Here is a 10,229-nt window from a genome sequence, read left to right as displayed (position 1 = left end):
TGGGCAGCTTTGTAGTTCTACCTTACATCAGAGCAAACTGCACTCGACAGAAATCAAGGGCAGCCGCATCGTTATAGCTAAGCAAATTAAGGACAATTACGCCGCGTCTTCACACTTCTAGCACGCTCCGACAGCCCAGCGATAGATATTTAAAACACAACCACACTCGGACGAGAAAATTTTGCTTCTGCCAAGTGAACGTAGCGGGTATTTCAAGACGCGTGTTAAATTGATGGCTGTTTCATTCGTAAACATTACTTAAGTGACATAAAATTATCAGTGAGCAAAACAGTTTTTATTTCAACGCAAGGAAACAAAACCGAAACTAGCGCAACTGTTTTGCCCAGTTGTGCAGATACAAAATGATCCAAAGCCGAAGCCGTCAATAGCATGACGCCATTTTGAACTTGTGCTTCATCACGCGCTAGTACGTTGTCGTTGAGTGGTTCTGAAATCGCTGCGTTAAGGGCGACTGCAACCAAGCGTTGTGGCAAGTTACGGTGGGAGCTTCTGTCCGTGCTGTGCGATTGCGACGAGGGGACCGCCGCGAGCAACAGCGTATCGCCGATTTCGTCTTTGCCGACATCGCCGGACCGTCACAAGCGCCCGAAGTGCTGCGGTTTGCACTGCATCTTTCATTGTGATGTGGGAGATCGCAACGGACAGAGACGACCAGATGCATACGACCGACTACGAGCGGGGAGTGACCTGTGCCATATTTCTCTTAACGTCTCAGGTAAGCATATCAGCTTTTGTTCCGAGTTTACAAACGGCGCGTACTCGGCCCTTCCGGTACGGCTACATTTTGCGCCATGTTTCTCTTGGCAGTTCACAGACGTTTCTTAGGCATGCGTGCGCGTATGTAGGCGGAAATACTACTGGCAGACGGAAGCCTCAGGAGAAACACCGTTCTTAACGACTCTAGTGACGAGTGGCCTGTCGCATCGAAAAATCCGTAGAATATCAAGTACTGCGTAACTTGAAGTGTAGATACAATACTAGCACCAGTGTGACTTTCGCATTGCGAAGACAGGTAATCGAAAGGGCAGCTTGTGCATTCTGAAGATTTACAAGTGCTTTAGGTATATTGCCGCGAATAATAAAAGCGCTACAACGATGTATGGTAGCGTCAGGCGATGTGGCAGCACACATATTTTAAGAGCAGTTAAGCGGCTGCATGCACAAGCGAACAGACAGCGCTTTCAAAGCGCTGAAAGAGAACAAATTTTTTGTGCATTTGGCTGTAAGTAGAAAACACATTAGCTCACAATCTAAGCCTATATATAATGTAATATTTTTACGTAATCTTTATTTTCACGGTTGTAAAAATTTAAAAGCATGAATATGCTGCAACATTTATATAGTAAATCCTACTACGCTTACAAAACCTGGCTGTGTTATGTGGTGAAATTGTACTATTGCTACTGGATTTTTTATATTGATTCCGGTGGTTTATGAAAAAAAAAGGTCCTTTTATGTGTAGTTTTATGTTAGTGCGTATATTTGCCCAACAGAAATGAGTTGATTGCAAAGTTGTACCTTCCAGTGAGCTGCATATGAACCCAAGTTTATCCTGTCTTGGCTATTGTAATGTGCATACAACAATTTTAAGTATCTACAGCTGTAGTTGGCTTAGTCGCTGCAACATATTTTGTAAAAGTAGAAGGCCATTTATTATTTTGCTGCTTCCATGCAGAAATACCTTTTTTCTTATAGCAAGAAAGGCTGACAGTATTGAATGAAATGAAGTGTGTTGTATTTTTCTACTAACATAATAAAGGAAATTTCGTCTGCCGTGTATCGGAGATTAGTTTACCTTTTTGTACTAAACAATGCATTATGTCCTCGGCTACTGCTGTTGTCCTGTGTATTTTTATAATTTTGAAATGTATTTTATTTTAGGTATTCAAGAAATGGCAACAGCCAGAAGTCACCATTTACCAGCACGTTATGGGTGAGACAAATCGTAGCAGGCACTTTTGCTTATCTCATTAGCATATGATGCTATTTGTTGTAATTTTTGTGTCCACTTTCCTGTCTTTATGCATTGTACTATTATTGTGCAAAGGGTAACAGTTTTACATTGAGACAGAGTAATCACCCAAAGGGGAGACATGGCTGGAGGAGACAACACACACAAGCCTCCTTTGTCCGTATCTTTATATTGCGCAATTACTCTGTCGTTATCTGCCAACAAACCCAAGTTCCTCATCAGCTACATTTACTAATGATCCGTTATTGCAGTTTCATTGACATAACATTGAAAGTACAGAGGTACACAGGAAGACAAGAGACTTGAACTGATGAAGAGCCGTAGAACAAGGACCGCTGGAGCCAATATTTTGACAAAGAGAAGGAGATTTTTTTTCTCAAAACGTTGGCTCCAATGAATTTTCTTGTTCTATCACTATTTACGGTTGAAAGAAAGCATTATTCCTCTTGCTGAAGTATTATGCATTATGGCATAAAAATTAGCAGGGTGAAATATGAGGAATGTCAAAATTCTTGTATATTCCAGTGCTAAAGCGAAAGCCAGGAAAACAAGATGTAGAGAACCACATTGTTATTTTTCATTGCCCAGTTTAGCCAGCTTTATTCCGAGCTTGCACTTTGTTGCATTAACGACCACTGGAATTTGTTAATTGAATTAGCTTGGTGATTTACTTATATTAAGAGATTTTGAACTTGTATTAATGCAGCTTAACATAATGCATGTAAAAATAATTTACAATGACATATTTAGGTGGCAGGCTTGCAGTTGTCTAGCAGATCACTTGATGGTATGAGCTCAGGTTTCAACCGAGCTTCCATGCACAAACCGGTTACACATTTTTTGTTTCATTGCTTGGATTTTCATAAACATAAGTACCGTTTCTTTTTTTGTCGGGCTTCTAGTTGTGTCGTAGGACCTAACTGTTTACCTTTATTTGTATTGGTAGCCATGTTACACAGACAGCTCAGTTTTATTGTAAATCATGTCATGGTAGGACTAAGAACATTTGTGCAAATTTGTTGCAGGTACACTCTGGCGGCTCCTACCCCTGTGTCCTCCCACCACCCTGTCCTGACTACGTCCACTAGGTAGTTGGGAGCCTTTGGTGGCTTCTGCCACTGCATCCTGCCACCACCATGTCCCGACTATGTCCACTAGGGAGTTGGCAGCCTTAGTGATGATGCCAGCAGGCTGACAGCCGACAGAAAGATTCAGGTAAATACCTGTAATTAAGCGACGTCTTTTTGAGTGAAATGGCTTGTAGTCACTCAGCAATGAAAGACGTAACTTCGAAGTAGATTAGACTCTCTGCTATCTGTGCAGGGATTCTCAAGTCCATGCATTTTGTCTTAGCCGCCAAGAGGCTATGTGTATTAGACGAAATGCGATGCAAATTTTCAAACTGCAAGAGACCACTTGCACAATTTTTTTTTTGTTTAACACAAAAACTACTTTGATAAAGCTTTACCAATTTAAAAAGAATACAATGTACTCTCATACATGGTATTTGGCATAAATTTACTAGGGCTGCCTCAATGGTAAGTAGGCCGATAAACGTACACCAAAACTGTCTTCTTTTCCAAGTTCATCCTCCTCTGTGCACTACTGCATAATGTATCTTTCTGATACCATTCTTGCACACAGCACAAGTCCTAAACACATGGATTGCATAAATTTGCAGTTTTTGCTGTAGGTCACTTTTGTGAAAATAAAGTTAATAAGCCATTTTGTCCATTTTTAATCAGCCATAATAAACTGAGCAGTGGCTAATAAGCAGTCAAGTTTCTGGTGTAAGGCCTCTCTTCGTTGTTAAAAATTTGGCCCTCTTAATGAAAGAACCAAATTTTTGGCTGCCACTTTATGATGCATACTTGACATAATGACATAAATTTGACATAATGTTTATGGCAGTAAAAATTTTTTTTGCTTTAAGTATTGCGTGAAATTGAGATTTCTTTTATATTGAAAGGCCCTCAGTTTTCAAGAAGAAATTCCAAGTGGTTGTGTGCCAGGTTGGAACAGCTGGTATAGAATAGCCTACTTACACAAATAGGGAGGGTCATGTACACTTGACTTTATGTTAAGATACTATTATTGATCCACAAAAGACAAATTGATGGATTCCATCCTATAAGCAGCTCTTCACATTCAGTTCCACTTTTGCACATTTATATACCTTGAGTCTGGTGACTTGTGTCTGTTTTCATCATCTGCTATGTGCAGATGGTAAACTTCAGATTTGCCCTATGGTACAGAATATTTTGGTGCTAAATATATGAATCTGTGTTTTTCAGGTTGCCTCGAAATTTTACCCAAGCCATGCCGCACACTCGGGCCAGGCCTCTTGCGAACGACGTATAACCAGGCTCAACGCATCAGGGTCGAGGGAGTCCGGAGATCAAGGCAACCTGCTGTGCAACCTTTGGTGACCCCTCTACATGTGCTACCTATTTCACAGCTGTGCCTCACCTACCATCTATCCAAACAGCATCACCAGCTGTGATCACTTATCGAACCATGGATGAATGTTGGGGTGGAGTGATTTGAACAGACATTCTATTTGTCTCTTCAAATTCTTTGTAAATATTTCTGTTATAATTCATATGTGTCTTTAGTATCTAGTTTTTAATAGTTCCTTTCTCTTAGAATTCTCACCATCAGCCCCTGCTATTCTAATGTATACCTGCCTTTAAGCCCCGTTTCTCATAGTTCTTTCGTACTTGTGGGTGTAATTGATAGGTTATTAATTCTTGTTGTATGGAAGGCTAAAATACGAACTTACGGCATTTTTTCTTCCTTTGATAATCTACAGCACTGCAATGTGTTCAAGAAATGTAACATAACACGGGCTCTGGTGTAGGATAAATTTAAGAGCAATATAAAGTACTTATTTCAAGCACCCATTATTTTTTAAAAACTCAAGGATATAGGAGCACAAGAAAGAAACTATTGAACTAGAGAAACATTGGTTCCCCTCATAAGTCTGGTAATAATGTGACTTCTTTCACTGCAAAGATACTGGTACTCGCATACAAGGCTTGAGACACGAAAGCTATGATACCCTTGGCATTTCTCAGTGCTTATTTGCCACACTGATGAATGTCAAAGGCAGCATAGGTTTCATGCACACATTGGTTGTATTACACCTTTTGAGTATTGCATTTCTCAAACACGGTTTTGCAGCAGTGCTTTAAATAGCAGATGTATTTCCTAATTTTCAGAATTTGTTAGTGCAAGAGTAACGCTACAGATCATGTAAAAATAATTTTACAGACTATATGTCCATGGATGCATGTTTCTTCTGATGACGTAGCAGTGCCATGTGGTCGGGGGATGAATGTCCATTTCAGATTTAAATATTGGCTTCCAGGCCTGGGTTAGTCTCCTACACTGAGTATTCTAGGTCAAAGCCCAGTTACTAGAGGAAAGTGAATAAAACTAGGAATTATAAACATCAGAAGATCTTGTTCGGGACACTAATGTAACAATCAGCAAGGTTCTTTGTGCATTCATTTCTAGATTTGCGAGATTATATTTTGACTGGTTTCATTAATGCGAGAACAAATATTTGTTTATTCTCATGCTAGAGTTGGCTGCCCCCATTCGCATACAACCCCTTTACAGGCTAAAAATTAAGTGTATAATAGGCTGGTTTTCGGTTTTGCGCCCTCAGTGTTAAGGGATGCAAACGGTGACATACAACAGAATGCAGAAAAATGTCTAAGGAATGCAAGCAGGGCATGGGACTTTTTAGACAGATGCATGCGTGTGCTATTTATAAAACTCCCTATGGTATGCCTCAAGGCATTTTGTAACCCTTTGGTAGAAACACTGACACCCACTTATTAAGGGGAAATGCTCCTCGAAACAACTTTTTAAATTTGTACTAGAAATTTGAATGTACTGGTATTCATAGGGAGTTTTATGTAGATTTGAATTGTCATTGGTTTTTGTGTAGCTGGTGTTTAGTTATGTCCTACATAGTGGCAATATATCTTTATGGGCACTTGTGTGTAAAAGTTTCGCAAATGGTTTCATGCTGTATCTTATTTAGCTAGGTGTATACCGCAAAGTGGCGATACCTATCCAAACAGCTTGTACAATTACTGGAATTATGCAAAAAATATTAGGCCACTTTAAATAATTTTTAGATTGCAATTTCAATTAGATACTGGTATTCTGCTTATCTTGAAGAGTATGTATGCCAAATTTAATTTGTATAGGACAATTATAAAGCACAAGGTTATTCTCATGCTATTGTGAGAAAAAAATTATTGAAGTATTCTCAATAATTTTAGTAGCAGGCCTGCCTGCCTGCCTACTAATCTTGCATACTTCTAGTAACTTTACGTGCTGTTTGAATAGATATTGGCACCTTGCAGTCTACAAGGAGCTGAGTTAACTGCAGCACACTGCTTTTTTGTGAAAATTTAATACACAAGAAAGTGCCCGCAAATATCACTATGTATTTTGCCGTTGTATAGGACATAACTCAAGAAGCAGCTAAACAAAAACTAATGGAATATATGAAATCTGCATGAAGAACTCTACAATTGGCTCTCTTTTGAAACCTCTAGTACAAATAATAAAAATATTTCGAGTAATATTCAATCAGCAAAACGTTCCCCTTGCTACAGTGACCTACAACATAGCGACGCAAAGCTTAAGGCAAGTCCTCTTGTCGAAGCGAATATGGGCTGTCTTCCCAAGGGCTTCTGTTAAAGACGGTGAATTTTCCTGCATTTACCAGAAGTGCAATACTAAAATGTTTGTGAATGTGCAATTGGTATTGGCACACTAACAGAAAAAAAGACAGTTCTGTGAAATGTAGACATGAGACGTGACTTTGTTGGACATTTAAATTTTGACTCCATATATTTGTGTTTTGTACTGAGTGTTTCAACGGTGATTGCCTCTAATTATTGAACATAACTGCTTCATGACAGTGCGACAATTTTCCCTAACATAAATTTTAGCTGTGGCAGGCATTAGAATTACAGTACTCAATAACGTCTACTTTGTAAGAACTCAGACTAGCACCAGTTCTGATATACATATACCCAAAAAGTAATGATCATCCTACAAGGCTTACAGAAGGCTTTTTGGCAAAGTAATATCCGAAAGAGCAAAGCATGTTCCACCAAGTATGGTGACAAATATTTCAGAGCTGCCAGTCTGAGGACTCCTACAAACTAACAATACCTTCAGCACTGACTAGCTTCAATAATGGGATGTCAGTGTTTTGCTAAAATTAATGAAACTTCAATTATTGTGATTTTGTTTAAGAAGACATTTGTAATTAACGTGCAATTCTAATCTCTGTCACTTTTATAAATATTTCCCAATTATTTTTTCAGGCTACAATTTTTGGTAATAATGGTATTCATTGCAGAAAGAGCTAGTACATGGCATTTAATAAAGAAGGTACTGGTCATTGTAGATTTTCTGTCTTCAGCATTTGTTCTGTTCCACAGCTGTTTCTTGAAATCTGAAATGATGTACCCATCACTTTGTTAGCAATAAACAGGGAAATCTGTCAGTATGTTTTGTTTAAAATGGAGCTGATCAACCCAATAGTTAGGCTATTTGGTAATTATAAATTACAATGATAATAGTACAGGACCATAAAAACATACTGATGCTGAATAACAGCTGTGCCCAGCTACATCCACGCAGCTTTGCCACACAATGTGCATGTGTTCAGAAGAGCCAAATGCCCCAGAGAGAAAGCAACAGTAACTAATTGTTCGTCATCTTGTACAAGCAGATTATGCGCTAGATGTAAATTATGCTCAGTAAATACATAAGTCAGTCATGTGAGGTGTCTCACTTTAGGTTGCAAGTTGGAACTTATTGCAATCTTGGTTTTTATTTTGTTTCCTTTGTGAGCATGAGTGACTTAGTTGCCTTGGCACATTTTGTCAAAACTGTTTCTTCATCACTGGGAATCACAAAATTTCAATTACACATAAAATTTCCAGTTACTGATATGGTAGACTTCGAAGTTAATTCTCTTATCTACCAAGTAGTTTTATCATTCATTGAAACATATCCATGCAATGCACAATAGGAAACGAAATTATAAATATCTGTTCTTGCTTTCTACCCTGCTCTACAACATTATGAAGATACAAAGCAAAACTATAAGTTTACAATTGTCCCCCATAACCTGAGTTTCGCTTAGAATTTGAAAAACAAAATTGACATCCTGCTATAGTGTGAGAGTTGCTTTGGGCACCAAGTGAACTGCGTAGCACCTGTGCTAGAGTACACAACAAAGCAGAAAATCGCACCAGATTGGAATGGCAGTGGTAAGTTAAGAACAGATGTTTTATTTCACGCACCATTAATGTGGCTTATCATCTGCTCCTGTTTCGTGGGAACGCATACATTGGGAAGACAATTTTTTGCACCAATCTTACCTTAGCGGGACACTTGAGAAAGGTAGAAATCAAGAACAGGTATTCACACTTTGTTGCCCACAGTGTATTATCTGAATGTGTTTCACTCTACAAAAGACTACTGTGGTAGATAATCATAAAGACCAAGACAAAAGAATTAAAAGAAGTATGTGTCAGTCATCCTTCCATGATCTCCCGTGTTTATAGAAACACTTCTTTCTGCATATGTGCGAAGCCGTAGGGAAGCATTACATAACTCAGTCATGCTTTCCAAGTTAAAAATCGGAATAAGGACAATCACAAGAACATTGTATGAGTGATTTGTAAATGTGGCACCTAATGGAACTCATTTACGTATGTGCTGAGGGTACATTACAGCCAGTGCATAATCTGTCTGCTCTTACAGGATAGCTTGTGATGAGTAAAAGAAGCCTTCCTCACATCTTCCTCTTTGTTTCTTTTGGACCTTGGTGCACCATGTGTATTGTTACAGCTGCATGCATGCAGCTGGGTATAGTTTATGTGTTCTGCTACCTCCCTTGTCCTCATTATTCATGTGCTATCTTTGCCGTAACAAAATACAGCTACCTGTGCTACATATTTTGTCAGCGTGTTTGCATTATGGCAAGTTTTGTATTAGTGGTTATTGCAATCTGCGAAATTGTCTGTCAGCTATTATACTTCGTCTTGAAAAGTATGTTTGTCAACATAAATAAACAATTAGTATAAATTTTGCTCTATTTATTTTTGTAATATTATCTGTTGTGAAGCTTTTATACACTGTTGCATGTTGTATGACAATAAAATTGATGCACAACTTTTTAATGTGGTATTTTTCAGATCAATTTTCAACTGACGCTAACACGCACAAGTTGTGGGGGAAACGTGCCAACAAGAAAGAGTACCATAAGGTAAGACAGCTGTTCTTACTGTTAGATTGGATTATCAATTGCCAACCAGTTGTTTTCAGCAAGCATAGTATAACGCATAGATTATGGAATCTAAGTTGGAATATTGTTTTTATTGCACTTGATTATCTGGATCTCCTTTGTACATAACTGCGGCCTTCTTTATTTGTCATGTGTAGCTTACTTGCTTAAAATGTTAAATGGTAAGTTCTAAATAAAAACACGTCTCGAAGAACAGTGAAATAGGTTTAACTTATAAATGTTTTGACATTAGAGACCTGTGCAGTGGTGAATTGAACTTCCACATGAGTTACATAATATTTTTGGGTCTCATTATGGTTCTGAGTTGCATTGCAGTGTCATGCATATGCACCTGCAGGCTACATATTGGATGTTTATTTAAGACTGTTTTGCTTGGTTGGCTATTGATTCCAGTTTAATAGTAATGAGAACTGTCTTGCTTTCATGGTGATTCTGTGCTGACTAATACATTTGAATTTTCCAGAAGACAACAAAGGGTGATGAAATGTTAACTTTTTGTTGCTAACCTGCCACGTCCTTTTTGGCAAGTTTGCTATGGGTTCTTTCTTATATGTTGTCTTTTCACAGTAGCCATCTTGAGAGCTAGCCGTAGTCGTGTGTACTTACAGCAAAAGTTGGTGACACATTTTGAAAAGCGGCTCGACACTGCCATCTGAGAGTCAAACGACTTACATGGATTAGTTATTTTACTCCATTTACAAGAGTCCTGCACCATGCACAAAGGGTAACTTGACACACTGCTGGAGTTATCAGACTCATCAAGAATAGTTACCCGAATCCTTCAGCAGTGGTCATGTCACCCTTTATCTTGAGTCGTTCGACTCGTTTAGAATTGTTAACGGACTCCCTGAGCACTAGTCTTGTAACCCTTTTGAGAGGGTATAG

The 10,229-nt window shown here is 38.6% G+C and overlaps 1 long non-coding RNA gene across 1 annotated transcript; it reads left to right on the top strand.

Annotated features, from left to right (window-relative positions):
* Positions 1-379: 379 nt before the first annotated feature.
* Positions 380-9,215, top strand: LOC135920158 (uncharacterized). The gene is made up of 4 exons (XR_010570185.2): positions 380-736; positions 1,903-1,954; positions 3,019-3,208; positions 4,288-9,215. It is a non-coding gene; the product is annotated as an uncharacterized lncRNA (long non-coding RNA).
* Positions 9,216-10,229: the final 1,014 nt, after the last annotated feature.

Source organism: Dermacentor albipictus, chromosome 2 (assembly GCF_038994185.2).
Source record: "Dermacentor albipictus isolate Rhodes 1998 colony chromosome 2, USDA_Dalb.pri_finalv2, whole genome shotgun sequence".
In the NCBI taxonomy this organism is placed as follows: Eukaryota; Metazoa; Arthropoda; class Arachnida; order Ixodida; family Ixodidae; genus Dermacentor; species Dermacentor albipictus.
Note: the sequence above shows the minus strand (reverse complement) of the source record. Positions and strands in the feature narration are given on the sequence as shown.